This window comes from Cryptomeria japonica, chromosome 5 (genome assembly GCF_030272615.1).
Source record: "Cryptomeria japonica chromosome 5, Sugi_1.0, whole genome shotgun sequence".
NCBI classification, from domain to species: domain Eukaryota; kingdom Viridiplantae; phylum Streptophyta; class Pinopsida; order Cupressales; family Cupressaceae; genus Cryptomeria; species Cryptomeria japonica.
In genome coordinates, this window is record NC_081409.1 from 865432560 (window position 1) to 865451991 (window position 19432).

Consider the following 19432-nt stretch of genomic DNA (forward strand, 5'->3'; position numbering starts at 1 on the left):
TTTTTATAGGTTAATGAAAAAAATGTAAAAGAAAAGTAATCATGTTTTGTTAGTGTTGTTTACATACTCTTTTCTTATATAGATTTTTTGCAATTACTATTCTTTTATTGTATATTATCTTTATTCAATAAAACAAAATAAAATATATATTTTCTTAAAGAATAAGATTAATATATATTAGTTTGCATGTCAAAGATTTTTGAGTTATGTGTTTGGGATTTACATTTAGGAATATTAGTGTAAGTTATATTAATCTAAAAAAGAAAAACATATTGTATATGTAATTAGAAATGGTCTAAGATTTGATTGCATCGATGTCAACATCTTATGATTTTGCATATTGTTACTTTGTTATATTGATTTCTATCAAGTAAGTCAAATCTTCTCTTTATCTATAATAGATCCCAAAAATACTTTCTATCAGAATTTATTTGTCAAACATTGTTAGGATCTATAAAGGGATCAATTTGACTTCATGGCAACAAGAAAAGGCTCTAAGATAGATTCAAATGCTTGGACGTTGAATAGATTAAGAGAAATTCAAGAAAATGTGTTGTTTATAGCTTATAGGCAAGACTAATAGTACCTAAGAAGCAACTATTCTATAACTATCATTATGATTATTTATTAGATTTGTGATAACAAGATGGATTCTTATTTGGTATCTTAGACTTGGTTTTTCATTATAAAATATTAAATGCATATTGTAAAAATAAAGTAGACATATACAACACACATAACTCAAATACTTTGAGAAAAGTTTAGTAATATTTTTAAGTTTCAAACAAATTAGGTTTTGGTAATTAATAGAAGAGTGAGGTGTTTGAGAGGGTTGTAAGGGATATTAGGGACTAGATAAGTACAACCTATTAGAAGGCCCAAGAGGCTTAGTAGTTGCAATTACTACTAGAGAGTGGTTTTAAAAACAAGTAAACATGGAAGTGGCTCCAATTACTTTGGGTTATGTTATTTATTTATAAAAGTGGAATAAATAAGGCATACAATTTTTGTTTTGTATTCAACAAAGAATATTACATTTTTTCTTTCACTTTACATTACATCTTTTCATCCATAGTACTCTTGCATATTGAATCTTTAGAATTTCAAAGATAGTTCCTACTTGTAAATCGTATAACAAAAATTTTATCCATATTGTATGTTGTTTTATGATGATATTTTTAAAGAAATTGTATTAAATATCAAGATCATATAAAATATTTCATAGATAATGTGCTGCAGGAGCATCCCCAGTTCTTTGCAATCTTGCATCAACCAAAAATATTTCCTTTCTATTTTGCTTTATGTTTTGCAGTTTCAACATTTTCTGGTATTGGCTCTCCGGATCTCGAGGAGTTGGATTTTTTCTTGAAGACTTGTTCATTTACCTTATTCCCAAACTACAGAGCATTTAGATCATTTTCTAGCAAGTTATCGCTACCGGTTTCCGAGACAGTTCTCTGGAACTGATTGCTTAGACCTATTTGCATTTGTAATCTAATGGAATCTACCAGATCCCTTACACAACTTGTAGAGCCCTAAGCATTGATTCTGATGTTCCTTGGCGTTTGGTCGACCTTCCTTTGATCTAAACTTCATCCTTTGTATTTTTTGGAGGAATTTCTTTGGTAGAGGCCGACCTTGTTATTTTTACACGTTAGGTCTTGTTCTTTGATATTTGATCCCTTTCTAGGTTGACCGGATCCCCTTGGATCCTATAAATTATTGTAATTGAGCATTGGAATGAAGATAAGCATAGATCAATTAAGATGTAGAACATAGAAGATAGATCCAAAGATTTGAGGTCCAAGTTGCTACTTGTTCTATAATTAAGCATGTTTTAGTAGGCCAATGACAGTTTTTGTAACCTAGTTGTTACCGGTTGATTGCAAATAGTTTTCATGATATAATTCATCCAGTTCTACATTGCCTCCATCATATCCTTGGGTTTCCGTTGTGTTTACTCTTACTAACTGGTCCAGATTGATCTCTTTGAGGTCCCTCCTAATCAATGACTACACCAAGTGGTATCAGAGCGAGCTTTCATTCTGGAGATTGTATTGTCCTAATAAATTTTGTTGTAGGGTGACAGACTATGGATCCAGCCTATAGCTATAGAGGATTGGCATGAATATGGTACGAAAAGGAAATAGGAATGGTGGAGTGTGTGGGATTGTAGACCCTGTTGTGATGGAAATATTATGAGGATTTGCAGCCTAGTTGGAAGTCATTAAGACATCCCAGAGAAGAGGCAGACATATTGAAGATGTGAGTGAATGTGAAGGAGAAGAATCCCTGACAGAACAAGTAAACTCACCGACGATTGATCCAAACGAAGAAAGGTTTTGAGGGTTTTGAGTAGGGTGAATACTAAACATCATTTTACCCCATTGAAATATGATGGAAAGTTGGATTCAGATGAATTGATGGATTGGCTCTTGAAGATGGAGAAATGGAGGTAGCTCAAAACCTGTACAGATAAGAACAAGGAACATAGAAGATAGATCCTAAGATTTGGATTGGATCTCGAAGATTGATTTTGACATAGATCGTATAAATCATTGTAATTGAGCATTAGAATGAAGATAAGTAGAGATCATTTAAGATATAGAACATAGAAGATAGATCCTAAGATTTGAGGTCCTGGTTGTGACCTGTTTTTTAATTAATCATGTTTTAGCAGACTAGTGATCTAGTTTTTGTAACCCGGTTGTTACCGGTTGATTGTAAATAGTTTTCATGATATAATTAATTCAGTTTTGTATTGCCTCCATCGTATCCTTGTGTTTCCGTTGTGTTTACTCTTGTTGACTAGTCCAGATTGATCTCTTTGAGGTCCCTCCTAACTAGTGACAACACCAAGTGGTATTAGAGCGACCTTTCATTGTGGAGATTGCATTATCCTAATAAATTTTGTTGTTGGGTGACGGACCATGGATCCGACCTGCAATTGCAGAGGACTAGCAAAAATATGGCACAAAGAGGAAATAAGAATGGTGGAGTGCATGGGAATACATAACTTATTGTGATGTAAATGTTGTGAGGAATTGTATTCTGGTTGGAATTCATTAAGATAGGTCAGAGAAGAGACCAACATATTGAAGATGTGAGTGAAGATGAAGGAGAAGATTCCTCGACAGAACAAGTAAACCCATTAGCGATTGATCTAGATAAAGAAAGGTTTTTGAGGGTTTTGAGTAGGGCGAATACTAAACCTCATTTTACCGCACTGGAATATGATGGAAAGTTGGATTCAGATGATGGATTGAATCTCAGAGAGGGAGAAATATTTGATTTTGAGAATGCTATAGAAGAAAGAAAGGTGAAATATGCATGTACCTAGTTGAAAGGTTGTGCATCTCTTTGGTTGGAGAATTCGCAAGATGATAGATCTAGATAAGAGGTAAAGAGAAGATCAAAATATGGGATCAGATGGTTGCTAAATTGAAATCAAAATTTATGCCAGCTAATTATCAAGTGAATCTGTTCTGGAAGTTGTAAAATTTGAGGTAGAAGGAATCTAGTGTGAAGGAGTACACCAAAGCATTTTACAAGTTGAATATCAGATCTGCACATATTGATGATGAAGTTGAACAAGTTGCAATATATTTGAATGGATTCCGGATGTCTATATAAGATGAACTCAGTTTGATCAAATTGCACAGTGTTGAAGAAGCTTACTAGTATGCTCTGAGAGAAGAAGAGAAGCTAAACAAATGACATGAGCAAAGACAAAGAGGTAGAGGTGGAAGGTTTTTTAGAGGAAGATTTCAATGAGGAAGAGGATATAATGGAGGTAGCTCAAAACCTGTAGTGATCAAAACAAGGAAGGTAATTCATACTAGAAAGATGATATAAATTTTTACCAGAGGAGAGAACCAGATGGCTACATGAATGATAATTTTGGAAAAGATGATAGAAGACAAGACAAGAGAGTTTTAAGGAGAACTTTCTATAAGTGTGGAGGAGAAGGACATTGTGCTTTTGAATGTAAGAAGACAAAGAATACTGGGAGAATAGCAGTGGTAGAAGAAGCCCCATCGGATCAGAAAATAAACTAGAAGATGGAGAACTATTGATGATGAGGAGAGCTTTGTTTCATACCGGAGGAGATGAAGAGCCCTTGTAGAGGAAGAATTTTTTCAAGACCAGATGTAAGGTATCCGGTAAGTGATGTAAAGTTGTTATTAATAGTGGTAGTTATGATAATCTTTTTTCAGAAGAGATGGTAAATAAGTTGAATTTGAAAAGAATGAAACACCCTAAGCCTTATCAGATAGCATGGATTCAGGATGATCATTGTGAGATTTTTCCAAGATCAAGAGGCAATGGAAAGCACAAATAAGAAAGAACAAAATATATGATAGAAATAAACTATATTCTATCAAGATGAAAATACTAATCAACTAGATCTTCAAGCATTACATACAATGAATATGAGCCTCTTTATATAGGCAAGACTATATGGATATATGAGAACACAAACATGACGTGTGGCTCAATAAGAAATAAGGGTAGGTAGGAAATAGGTGTGGTAGGTAGGAGAAATAATAAAATATTCCACATGAGGTGGATCACCCATTGAAGGTTGATTGTAACAACAAGATAAGATCAACACCATAAAAGGTGGAAATTCTCCTACACACACCATCCCAATGTGGAACAAACACCCAAGTGTCTCATACCCAAACTATTGTGAAATGCATTTCCTCAGTAAACTTAAGTAAGGTGTAATAATATCCATGATGAATAATTATTTACACCAACACCGCCCCTTAATTGCAACTTAGGGGACTGCACCTAAGTCTACAATGCAACTAAGCAATACAAGAGGGGTCCTGGCTACAAGGCCATGTTAGGTACCCATGTACAAATGCAAATGCATGCAAACCAATGAAATGAAATCTCTCGCAACGCGGGGAAAGAGAGAAAAACACAATGGTAAAAAACCCTCCCCCAAAACGAAGATGAAAAATAGATAAAAATAATTCTCATAGAAGTATGTGAAGGACAAAACCCCATGTGAGGAAAAATTCCCCCCCATATGAGACAAGAAGAAGAGAGACTAGGAAGCCCCCCTTAATGTTGAATCTACACTAATGATAGAAGCTCGATGATGAATGAAGAAACTACTCCACGAACATCAAACCACGTTCCTCCCCTTAGGAAGAAACAAAACCAAACGTGTATCCATGAAGTCTCCCCAATCACGAAGGGAAGATGAAAAAAAAATACTTATGATGAAAGGAATCTAAAAATAGCTTGTGTCCCCATGTCGATGTTGAAGGTTACCCCTTCCAAAGGTGGTAAACTGCTCCACACTGTCGAAAAAGGAACTCCACGATCTAGTGGAGAAAAATGTAGAACAATATCCAAAGACACATATGTCTCCGCAAAAGATAAAGAGACCTCCTCCAAGTGTTGTACAAAAGTATCCACAATCATGTCAACCTCTAAAGATTGATTATGTAGAGAATGCACAAGAGGGTCAAAGTGATCCCTCGCAACAATCAAGGAAGGATCATCTTCATCAAGGAGAAGATGAATGTAATGAATGATGTCTCCCAAATTTGTAATGTTGAACTCCACAAACAAACCTGCAATGTCTGTCAAGTGGGCATCCCAATCAAGAAAAGCTGGAAGACATGAAATATCCTGCTGCACTGACGCACAAGAAGGAAAAGTTGTCACACTAGATGCATCATCAGGTGCAATAGGTGGTGTGATATCAAGAGAAGGAGATGATATGCAAGGCTCAAGAATGTGGTCACATTTGAGAATCCCCAAGTTCAAGTGCCCAAAGTTCTCCTGAAAATCCAAATTATCAACATAGGAAGTATCAACCTCATCAATAGGACCAAAATGTGAAAAAGAGTACAACCGAGATGCATGATCAGCCACCCTAGTCACAATGATAGATCCATTCTCCAAGTCTCTAATGATAACTGAATCAGGTGTGAACTCCACAGTTTTCCTAGCTGCCCCATGTGTGATTTGATAGATGGAAAGAAGATTATTTTTCAAGTGGGGTATACATAACACATCATGTAAGTAGTTATCCCCAATGGCAATAGATCCTTTCCCAATCACATCCATATATGTATGATTACCCATCAAAATTTGCGGCATGTGGCGAGGCTCAAATGTAGAAAACATAGACTAAGAAGATGCCATATGATGAGAAGCCTCTGAATCTAGAATCCATCTCCTTGAATCATGACTTGTAGAAGCACAAATAGCTTGTCCCTTTCCTTAATCTATCCCAAAAGAATGATCCTTTCCCTTAGAAGAAGTCAATGTAGACATTCTGGAAGGTAGGTTGATTTTTTCCTTCTCAAGAAGATTCTTCAACTCATCAATATCTTTCTTGTAACAATGATGTTCATCGTGTCTCGATTTCTTGCAATATCCATAAAAAATATTGTCCTTATATGATTTCCTCTTAGGTGATAATGGTGAATCACCTTGTTCTGGAGAGAAAGATTGTGCTTCATCTTGATGTGGTTTTGACTTAGGTTGCTTTTGATTCTTGCCTCTTCCTTGATTGCTTTGATTCCCTTTATTAGCCATGAAAGCTTGTGACTTTGAAGATTTAAGAATCTCCATCGTGGTCAACTTAGATTGCTCAAGTACCAACATCTCCATGAATGAATCAAATGAGGGAGAAGTGTATGAGTAACCTTGAGCTAACCTATGTGTGTGAAAGCTAGATACAAAGGCTGCATGCTCTGAAGGAAGCTTGTCCAACAAGTTGTAAACCAATTGAGCATCCTTTTTGTCAATTCCACAATCCTTTAGCTTTTCTCTTAGCTCATTTTATTTTGTGACATAATCTTAGATTGTATCAAAATCTTTGGGATCCAAATTTGTGAGTTCACTATCAAGCTTGGAGCCTTTAATCTCATCAATTTGACCATACAATTTCTAAAAAATATCCCAAGCCTCTTTAATTGTGGTACACTTATCAATGTGAAAAATGAGGTTATCTGATACATACTTTGTAAGAGTTCCAATTGCCATAGCATTTTTAGTGAGCCATTCACGTTGAGCATTACGACCAGCCTTAGGATCAGGTGGTGTTGTAATAGTTCTAGTTACATAATGAATGAGTCTTTTTTCCATTAGTTTACTCCATGCCTTAATCTTCCATGATGCAAAATTATTAGGAGAACCCATAGCACCAAAATGAAAAAAACACAAGATAGAGAGAGGCACAATCACACAAGACACACCCCCCCAAAAAAATCCTCAATCAAGAAACCCCCCAAAATGGTGATTTGACACTTTATACTTCGTGCATATACAATGGGCCACTTGCAAAAGAAGGCAAAGTGGACTTCTGATTTCAATTTACAACTTCTCAAAATGAGATATAAGAGACTTCCACAAATACTTCTAGTGATCTAAACTGAGATACAAGCAAAATAAAAGTACCAAATAGGCCAAAAAATGACCAAATACTGAAAGTACAATTTCCACTCAAAATCACTGCAAACTAATGGTAGATTATGAAAGTAGACAAAAAATAATGCACTCTAAAAAAAAGAAACCTGAAAAGGAGTCAAAATGAGCCCAAATGAAGCCTCCAAAGTTGTAAAAATTGGGATTTCATGATTTCCAAAAAACCTGTATCCAAAAAACAAAAAACTCCTACACCACTATACAAATCCCAAAATTCTACCCCAAAATTAAAAAAATTGCTCGAAACAAAGAGTCCAGATGAGTAAGATATTACTATTTGAAAATTGCCTGTAAAATTATACTTTCTAGAAAACTTTTGTCACAACTTCAAACTTCAAATACCTCTAGATTTGGCCTCCGAAGTCCGATTTGGATCAAACAAAAAACAAAACTGACTTTCTTGGACATCCTCAATCCAATGGTGACCTCAAATTTCACCCATCAAGCTTACATAATAATCTGCAATAGAAAGTTCCAAAAAACAAACCCCAAATTTCTCTCAATTGGCAAACCATTGACACTCTAATGGCTCTGATACCATGTGAGATTTTTCCAAGATCAAGAGGCAATGGAAAGCACAAATAAGAGTGAACAAAATAAATGATAGGAATAAACTGTATTCTATCAAGATGAAAATACTGATCAACTGGATCTTCAAGCGTTACATACAATGAATATGAGTCTTCTTATATAGGCAAGGCTATATGGATATGTGAGCACACAAACATGACATGTGGCTCAATAAGAAACAAGGGTAAGTAGGAAATAGGTGTGGTAGGTATGAGAAACAATAAAATATTCCACATAGGATGGATCACCCACTAAAGGAAGAATGTAACAACAAGATAAGATCAACACCATAAAAGGTGAAAATTTTCCTACACACACTATCCCAATTTGGCACAAACACCCAAGTGTATCATAACCAAACTATTATGAAATGCATTTCCTAAGTAAACTTAACTAAGATGTAATAATATCCACGATGAATAATTATTTACACCAACAATCATAAGTGTTAGTAAGTGAGCAATGTTTGGTGAAATTAAAAATTGGGAATTATAATGATGAAGTCTTCTGTGATATTATGCCAATGGATATTTGTCACTTTTTGTTGGGTAGACATTGGCAGTTTGATACACAGGCAATACATGATGGGAGGAAGAATACATACACTATTGTGGCCAATGGGATGAAGCAAACCTTGTTTCTCTTGGATGAGCCTTTGGAGAGCAAAGTCTGTACGAATGCTAGAGTTTGTTTGGTGGATGGAAGGAAATTCTTGGATGGAATGAGACATGAGAATGTGTGTTTTGCATTAGTTCCTACGAAGATTGAGAATCCGAAGCATGAAGAAGAACAATCGGAAAAGATAAAAGAGTTATTGACAGAGTATTAATACATCATATCAGATAATGTGTCTGATGGATTACCACCTATGAGAAGTATTGGTCATTTCATGGACTTAGTTCCTAGAGCTAGTTTGCCTAACAAAGTTGCACACTGGATGACACCGACTGAGAATGAAGAGTTGAATAGACACAATGATGGAGTTTTTCCCAAGAACATTGATCGAGAAATAGAAAGGTGTATTTGCAAGGAGTGTGGAGGGCTTCCATTAGCCATAAAGGTAGATGGGCAGGCAATGGAAGCCATCTCTTGGTGAAATGAATGGGAATTCGCACTCCATAGGTTGCATAAGGATGTTACACACTCCCTTTCAAGCATGTTAAGATTAAGCTACGATACTTTGGTCGACTTGGGGGGCTACGGATTTTCCTTGCAGTTGTGCTTCCTTTACCAATCTACTTTCTTAGAAGACAAAGTCATCCATACTGCACTTGCTACTAAGTACTGGATTGGAGAAGGGTTAGTGGTCGGGCTGGATCCTCTCCAAATTGGAAAGATATACATCAATTCGTTAGCGGACTGATGCCTTATTGAACCAATTATGAAGGATTACAACAAAAAAGTGCTCAATTTCAAGGTGCATGATGTATTGCACCACTTTTTAGCACACCAAATTGCTGAAAAGGAAGAAAAATGCTTCTTTCAGGCATGCAGAGGTTTAGGAGAGTTTCCAGCTGATGTCTGTGGGCGACACATCAGAATTTATTTAAGGGACAATGGTTTGATAAAGGTTCCAAAGGAATTCAGAGCTCCCCATATCCCCTCCTTGCTACTAGCTGGTAATACTTCTTTGGCGAAAATTCCAAAAGAAGTAACTGGGATTATGACCGCTCTCAGGGTCCTCGATTTGTCACGAATTGCCCTGCAGTTTTTGCCAAAAAATATAGGATGTTTGAAGCATTTAGCTTGCCTTAGATTATGTTGTGTGCAAATCAAGAAAATACCTTACTCTATCACAAACCTTAGAACCCTTCAAGTATTAGATCTGTATCAATCTGATATTACACAACTCTGATCCATCATTTCTAAGTTAACTTCCCTAAAACTTTTGAATCTTGCTTCTTGTCAAAACCTGTAGTGCATACCTTATGGGATCTCCAACCTTAGGTATCTAAAGTACCAAAATGTAGGTGGATCTAGAAATATAGCTTGGAATGAATGGAGAAGAGGTCTACTTTCAATTAATGATTCGGGTACCCTAAACCAACTAAAAGGTTGGCACTTACATATAATGGTGAAATAATTCGATAAGAAATTTTTGGAACCATGAAGCAGATGCAGCATATACATCTGTATCTCACAAATATGGAAAGGCTACCTCATGACATGACTACCATGTCAAAATTGAGGACAATCTATCAGTATGTCTCACTTACACCAAATAGAGGATTCAATTTGTGGATTTCAATGTCTGGGCTACATTAGATTGTGCAGCTGTGACATGTTGAACCAACTACCTCCGTTGCAAAATCTCAAGAATATTAAGCACCTAGAGATCATTAAGTGCCCTAATATAGATAAGTTACCAGAAGAATTTGGCAGGGGAGGAGCGTTTCTCAAGATAGAGGCATTAATAATGGTAGAGGTGGAGAAGATAGAGTAGCTACCAATAGTGGAAGGAGGAGCCCTACCATCTCTCAAAATATTAACAATAATGAAGTGTGAGGCATTGCAGTGTTATTGGAATTTGATGAGTGTAGAGAAGATAAGAGTGTATGGTTGTTCAAAGGTTTTACTTGTTATTGCACAGGAATAAAACTTTATCAAGACAAAGAGTAAGGTTCAAAAACCAACATTATCTACCATAGAAACTGAAACATCTGAAAAATGCTACTATGATATCCTTCATCATGGTGAACATTTTTATTATGGTGAATTTTGGTGCAACGAGATGTTTCAGTTTTTAGATGAAATTAATCGGTTTTGATCTTCATACATTTTGTGTCAAAATAATGGTATATAAATATATATCATTATAATACAAAATACAAAATTTTAATATTATGATGAAAATAATTTTTATATATTATAGATTTATTATTGTAGTGTTTGTTTTGATTTGTCCAATTTTTAGTTCCTCCAAGGATAAGATAATATTGCATTCATTGAATTTTTATTTTAAATTAGTTTAATCAATGAATGAACATAATTAAAAAAAAATCATTAAAAATTCTATAGTTTCAATTTAATTTGTATTTTATATGATTATTAAAAATTATGAATGGAGTAGATCACCCATTGATGATAGATTGCCCTAAGATGCCAAATAATCACACAAAGGGTAAGGATGACAATTTGTCTTCATGCACTCAAAAGGAGGTTTTGGATTCTTCAAAGAATGTGAATTTAGATAAAAATGCAGTGGTTGATATGGAAACTATTAAACAGGTACCTACCATAGGTTTTCCTAATGATGCTTCTTTAGTTCAGGAAATTAAGAATTTGGTGTCTAATAATTCCCCTCTGAATGTTGAAATTAATATGGCTAATGAATCTTCCTTAGGGAATAGTAATCCGTTAGAGGTGTTCCCTGTTATTATGCCAGATGAGAATTCGGTTCAACAAGTACATGATATTTTTAACAATCATGCACATCAAATGGATGAGGGTATTACTGATAGAGTTATTTGTTCAATTGAGAATGATTTGGGGGGTATAAACTCTACCCTTCCAATTTCTACATTTGCTAATCCTTTTGTGGTTTTGGCTACAATAGAGCTAGGTTTTGAAGATAATTCATTTATCCTGGCTTCTCCAAAGTCATGCAAGAGTTTACCAATTGTCCAAACAACTCCAGTTTTTTCTCCATCAGTGGTTTCTCCTAGGAGAGGTAGGCCTCCAAATAATCTTAAGACTCAAATGGAAATTGATGATGCTGGAATTCAAAAGACTTTGTCCCTTTCTCCTGCTGGTGGGCAAGGGAGGCATTCGGTCTCTCTTGGTAGGCCTAAGAAAACATGCCTAACTCCTGTAAGTGTAAAAAGAAAGAGAAGTAAAAGATTCGGGACTAGTCCACCTATGATAAGATCAAGGGTTGTGAAACGTAATTTGCAAGGTTGCTTTGGGGAAAGCAAAAATTCTCCGATTAATGGGGAGAGGGGAGCTTCAGCCTCCCCTCGAGGACAATGAGAATTATTTCTTGGAATGTTAGGGGCTTAAATTCCCCTAACAAGAGATGCTTAATTAAGTCCCAATTGGACTTAATTAAGTGTGATATTTTTATGTTGCAAGAAAAAAAGTTGTCAAAGGAGTCTGCTGATTTGGTTTTTTAATCTTGGAGACAATGGAATTTTGTTTCTTCTTCGGGTTGTGGTGCTTTAGGAGGTTTGGCACTACTTTGGAATAATTATAATATTGAGGTATAGTTAGTGGCATCTGCTACAAATTGGATGTTGGCTTTAGTTATAAGCAAGATTTCGAAGGTTAAATTCTGGCTTTCTTACATTTATGCTCCGTCAAGAATTCAAGGGAAGAGTAAGTTATGGGGTGAATTAAAGAGGATTTCTTCTCACTTAAAACATGGTTCCTTTATTATCTTCGGGTGTGATTTTAATGCTATCACTGATTTAGATGAGAAAAGAGGAGATGTTTTCCCTAATAAAAGGATTATGGATGACTTTGGGGATTTCATTTCTCATATGAGCCTTTTTGATTGTAAGTCTCAGAATGGGTTTTTCACATGGACAAACATGAGAAGGGATTTTTCTTAGATTTCTTAGAGATTAGATCGGTTTTTGTTATCTGAGAATTGGATTGATTCATATTTTGAATTCTTTTCCTCTATTCTACTGGTCTCAGGTTCTGATCATTTTCCAATTTTCCTTTCAGTTATTGAGGATAGGGCTTCTTTTAAGTCTCCATTTAAATTTGAGCCCATGTGGTTTAGGGATTCTTCCTTTTTACCTCTACTTATGAAATGGTGGAATTCAGCTCCTTTTTGTTCTGGGTCCTGTATGTTTCAGATTGCTAAGAAGTTAAGTTATTTGAAATTGAATATTAGGGAATGAAATATGTCGCATTTTAAGAACATTTTTCAGGAGAAACAAAGGATTAAAGATACGATTGAGTGTTTTAATACTCATGTGCTTCAACATGGTATGGTAACACAAGTTTTTGATGAATTGAAGTCACTAAAATTACAGCTTGAGGAGGTGTTAGCTAGAGAGGAAATCTATTGGAGACAAAAATCTAGAGAATTATGGCTTTCAGATGGTGACAGGAACACAAATATTTTTCATTCTTCAACTAAGATTAAAAGATGTAAGAATAGGATATCTTGTATTCAGTTTCAGAATGGGAATTTATTGATAGAGCCAGAGGACATTGCTTCAAAGGTAGTTAGGTTTTTTAAGTCATTATTATCTTCGGAAAAGAGAAATCTCAGCAATGATATTATATCTAATATTCCTCCTTTAGTATCTTTGGAAGATAATAAGATGTTGATAGCTCCCTTTTCCTTAGAAGAAGTTAAGAGTGTTGTCTTTTCCATGAACCTGGATAAAGCCCCTGGACCAAATGGTTTTACTCCTTTATTTTTTCAGAAATGTTGGGGTTTTGTGGGAAATGATGTTTTATTGGCTCTTGAGGAATCTAGGAGAAATAGGTCCATTTTAAAAGAACTTAATACTACAATGATTGCAATTATTCCTAAAAAAGAGGATACTAAGACTTTTGCTGACTTCTACCCCATTGCTTTATGTAACGCTTTATATAAGATATTTACGAAGGCAATTTCCCTTAGGTTGGCAAAAATTCTACCTAGGATCATTTCATTGGAGAAAGGTGGTTTTGTTCCCGGACGGGAGATGACAGAGCATGCAATTGTAGCACATGAGGTGTTGCATTCTATTTCCACCCAAAGAACCTTGACCATGATAATTAAACTAGACATGATGAAGGCTTATGATAGAGTAGAGTGGGGGGCTTTATGTGTTGTTCTTGAGAAGTTAGGTTTTTCCAAGGCATGGGTCAAATGGATTCGTGCATGTATTTCTTCTGCAAGATTCTTGGTTTTAATTAATGGTTCTCGTTGTGGTTTTTTCACTTCCTCTAGGGGTTTGAGATAGGGAGATCCCCTTTCTCCCTTTTTGTTTATTCTCCTAGCTGAAGCCTTTAGTTGGGCTATTAGGACTGCTAAAGTGGGGGGCTTTGGAAAGGTATAAGGATTCAGAATATTCCCCAGAGTATTTCTCATTGTCTCTTTGTAGATGATACTCTATTATTTGGACATGCTTCGTTAGTTGAGGCAAAAGCGATTAAAGGAATAATACAAAATTATGCATCATTTTCTCATCAAAAAGTGAATGATGATAAATCAAAGATTTTTTTCCTTAATACATCACAACTGGTTTAGCGTAGGTTGGAATCCTTTTGGGGATTGGAGACTAGAAATCTTCAATGTACTTACCTTGGGATTCCTTTCTTTGTTAAATAGGATAAGTTTGGTTTTTGGGATAACATTATTTCGGTCATTTCTAAAAGAATTCTCTCATGGAATCATAGATGGTTAACTTTGGCGGGTAAAATTGTTCTCATCAAGTCTATTTTGAACGTTGTTCCCATATATCTCATGTTTATTTTGATGTCTCCAAAAGCAACCATTGTTAGTTTACAGGATACTCTTAGAGATTTTCTTTGGAACAATAATAAAGATGGCAAGAAGAAACTCCCTTTAGTTGCATGGGATAAGGTATGTTTTCCTAAGGAACTTGGGGGAATAGGAATTCGGAGTCTAGAGAATCAGAACTTAGCATTAGGTGCTAAGTTGGTTTGGAAATTATATGACAAGCCTAGCTCCTTATGGGCACAGATTATGTTTGCCAAATATTTAAATAATGGACCGAGAGAGTACATTTTTAAAGTCTCAAGTTTGCCTTCGGGTTCTGCTATTTAGAATTTCCTTTGTAAATGTAGATCAGTTATTTTGCCTCATCTCTCATGGATTGTTCATAATGGTAGAAAGGTCAGATTCTGGGATGAAGTATGGACTGGACACACACCTTTGGTGAATATTAGGGATTGGTCTCATCTGATCACTGTTCTTTCCTCCCTTTGGGGTGTTTTTGTACCCGATTATTTTGAAATTGTGACTAGTGGACCCCTTAAGCTAGCTAGATGGAAGTCGATTGATTTCTTAGACGTTGATCAAAGCACGAAATTAGATTTTGAAAATATTTTGGGGGATAGAATTGTATTTCTTTCTGATTTTGAGGATGAACTTATTTGGACAAAGAATATTTCTGGTAAGTACACTGTTAAAGATGGTTACAACTCTCTTATGGTTGCTAAAGATTTATCTTCTTGGCCTTATAGGTTGTTTTGGCATTCGGCTTGTCTTCCCAAAGCTGGAGCCTTTGCTTGGTTGGCAGTTCAGGATAGAGTCCTTACAAGTATAAGACTAGACAGGCTTGGTATTTCTGTTGTTTTCCCTTGTGTCCTTTGTAACAAAAATTTGGAATCTTCTTCACACCTGTTCCTACATTGTGATTATGCTTATGAATGTTGGCAGTGGTTGTTTGAGAAGTTAAATATATCATTTCTTATTGGTAAGGATCTCATTTCCTATGTTAGATCTTGGCCCTTTATGTTTGCCTCATCTTTTTATGCATGCCTTTGGATCATATCTCCATCTATTGTGATTTGGAATGTTTGGCTAGAGAGAAACAACAGGATATTTAAAACAACAAGGTCTCCTGTGTTCGAGGTTCTATTAAAAATTGAGTCTTCAATCTCTGAGGTTTCTTTGTCATTTATTTATAAGAATTTGGAAAATCTTACTTCTTTTTTGCACTGGGATAGTAGAGTTACTAGAGTTTGGAAGTTGCTGTCATTTTTACCCTCTCATGGTTCAATTTTAAAAAAGAATGATGCAATAGGTAAGAGATGCTCTACTAGATGGAAACCTCCTCTGCAGGGGCACTTTAAACTGAATTTTGATGGGGCCTCTCATGGTAACCCTGGACTGGCTGGGGTAGGCATGGTAATTTATGATCACAATGCAAATTTTATTTGAGCTAATTGTCATGCTATTGATTTTAAAACTAAAAATTATGTGGAATTTCATGCTTTTTCTTTTGGATTGGATATGGCAATCTCTTTGGGAATTAAGGACTTAATAATTGAAGGTGATTCTATGGTGATTATTCAATGTGTTATGAAAAAGAAATTCTAATTGTTGGAATTTGCAGTATATACTTGATCCCATTTTACAAAAATTAGAATTGTTTTAATCTTTCTTGGTATCCCATTGTTACAGAGAAGTTAATAAGATTGCAGATTATTTGGCAAATTTAGCCATTGATAGCAATGTTAATCAGCGAGAGGAAGGTTTTGAGGAAATTCCTTCTAGGGTATGGGAAGGTTTGCAGCAATAGTCATATGATTTTCTTGAGTAACGTCAATGTAAAATTTTATGATGATAATTATTCACACTTTCCCCTTTCATTTCAAGTATTCATGTTCGTTGTCTGGAGAAGAGTTCGAGGTCATGGTATTTGATATAATAGTGTTTTTCCAAAGGTTTTTTGATACTTTCTTTTTTGGCAGGAAGGTTTTTGGCTCATGGGATTTGGCATAGGGATTTGGAAAAAAATTTCTTCTTCCATTGATAGCAGCTATGGAGTCTACATTGAAAATTATCCAATGGGTTTTTTTTTGGCAAATTGTCATATGGGCTCTATGCAAAACTGATATTATATGTGTTGTGACTGCATTTTGTATGTGGTTTTGGGAGGGGTGTATAAATTTATTCGTTAGATACTATAGCTTTATTTTATGAGCTGTGACTGGAGGTTTTCTTCCCAGGGTTTTTTCCTCTAGTATGCTCTTTGAATCCTGTGTAAAAAATAAAAAATATTAATAAAAAAGTTTAGTGGAATAATCCACTTTTATTGAAAAAAAATACTAATTTTAAATCTTTTTATTGTTTTGTGTACATAAAAGATTATTTTTTTCTCAAAAAAAAAGAGATATCTATTGTTGCTTTTGGTTTTGATTGTGATGTTTTTTGCATCAACATTCAGATCACACTCTGTGATCCATCATCAGGATGTTTAGAGAATGACATGATAAGAAAGAAGGTAAATTGTAGACTAAGACAAGCTCAAGGCAGTATATGAAGGTTTGGGTAGAGAGAAAGGCCAAAACACTCAAATTTTAATTGCTAATGACATCACTCTCATATTTTTATTGTATATTAGTTTGGTGCTACCATAAAATGAGAGAAATGTCAAAGGAAAGGCAACAACAATAATTTTGAAATTATTTTAAACATTTCACATTAAAAAATGTACATGTCATCTTAAGGCAAATCATTTACCCCTGTAACTATTAAATAAATGTTTTCTCAAGGTACATTAATAGAGGTCATCTTTTATCTCGGTGCCATTTTGTCCTAAGGATAAAGTTAGATGCCCATTTTTATTCTATATTAAAACTAGACAAATACTAAAAAATATATTAAAATTGGCAAAGAAGAATACATAAATATTAATTCCATACAAGAAATATTTTATTGAAAGTGCACCCTATTCTAATTTAAAATTCTATATGATTTAAATAGTGTGAAATATAATTTATGTTTTAGATAAGATCAAATTTTTCTGTACAAACTTAATCCTCAAATTCAAAACACCAATCGTAAATTCAAAACTCTAATGTGAACACTTACTGATGAGTTAATTCCAAAATAAACTGTGATGTGAGCATTGACCAATGAGTGAAGTCAAAAATAAACTCTGATGTGAACATTGACAAAAGAGTCAAGTAAAAAATAAACTAGGATCTAAACACTTACCAATGTGTAAAGTAAAAAAAAAATTGTGATGTGAACATTGATTGATGATTCAAGTCAAAAACTAACTATGATGTGAAGACTAATGAAAGAGTCAAGTTCCAAATAAATCACAATGTGAACATTGACCAATGAGTCAATTCCAAAATAAACTACAATGTGAACATTTACAATAAGACAATTCCAAAGTGTGGAAGCATGCAATAAGAAGTGGACACCTTTATTTTCGAATTGTGTGTAGTTTTCTATGAGCTTTAATAATGAGAATAAAAAGTCTAATTTTTTTTACATAAAATTTAATTTGATTTGGCCAAAGAGTCTCAAATAGGTATCGAAGATCATCATAAGTGTTTATGCATGGCTTTAAATGGTGTATTTTTGTCAGTAATTGCACAACTAACCAATAATAAGTTTTATGTTGGAATTCCTTAATTGCACTTGCAATAGTGAAGGTTTGAAGATGTTCTTTGTTCCACTAGGAAAAAAACTATATTCCATTCCTTGTCATGGGATAGAATTATGAAATAGAGAAAGTGTTACATTGAATAAATTGAAGGTCATTTCCTAATTAGAGCCTAACTAGCTACTATACATTATGTCAAGTGACATTTTTTATGGTTGAAATCCCCGATACATCCAATGTCCAAGAATATAATTAGAGGGAATCAAAATTCTAATTCCCCAACTCTAGTAAGGGGGTATATTTTCATTATTTCTATTATGTTGTGTTTAGTTAGGATTTAGGCAATATTTATTGTTTAGTTAGGATTGAGGCAATATATTATGATGTAACTTTATTTAATGTATTCAATTTTAATAAATTCATAATGATGTCATGGTTGTTTTCATCAAGATTCAAAATTGTATTTGGGTGTTATTGTTGGGAATGCGATCTCTCATGCATTTTTTTTTACTAGTTCATAGTTCTATTGAGTCAACAGTGTTTGCTCATCTTTTTAATCAACTCAACATTGATATTTTAAGTGGTGTAATGGTGAAATTTGCATAGGTATTTACATGTTAATTCTTACTTATCTTTTAGACTTATTTGACACAATAGCTTAATTATGGAATTACAAATTAAAAAGTAGTGCAATGTTATATTGAGTTGGGATAATTACTTGAACCATCACTAATTCATGCTCTGAAACTTTCACATGCATTTACTCTTATCTCATCTAAATTTACCCATATTCTAATATATTTGATATTTATTACCCCCTATGTCTAGAAATACATTTTGACAATTAAATTTGGTATACCCTTATATTAGGTCAATTCTCTAGTATAGGATCCCAAGCCATACAATTGATCCTTGAATTTAAAATATTTGATTTTAAAACTTGTTGGTTCCCCACCATCTTATTCCCTCCATGATCTAGCTTGATAAATATTTCACATTACTAGCTCCTTCTCTATTAAAATGTCATATCTAATAAATAGTTTATTCATTCATTTAATTGAGAGGAGTTTTAGTTTTATGATAAAGACTTATTATCAACTATTATTTATGGCAATCTTGTAATTCTCTAGTTTAATTTATTCTTGGTTTGAGAGATGTTTTCGCTAAAATTATTGAAGGAGCAAATTCATAAAGTAGGGCATTATAATCTCAATGGACATAAGTTAATTTGATAGCTACACATATAAAGGTGAAATAATTCAAGAAGGAATTCTCAGAACCATGAAGTAGATGGAATCTCTATTTCTAGATCTCCCAGAGACGGAAAGGCTACCCTATGGCATGATTGACCTGTCAAAACTGAGGACAAT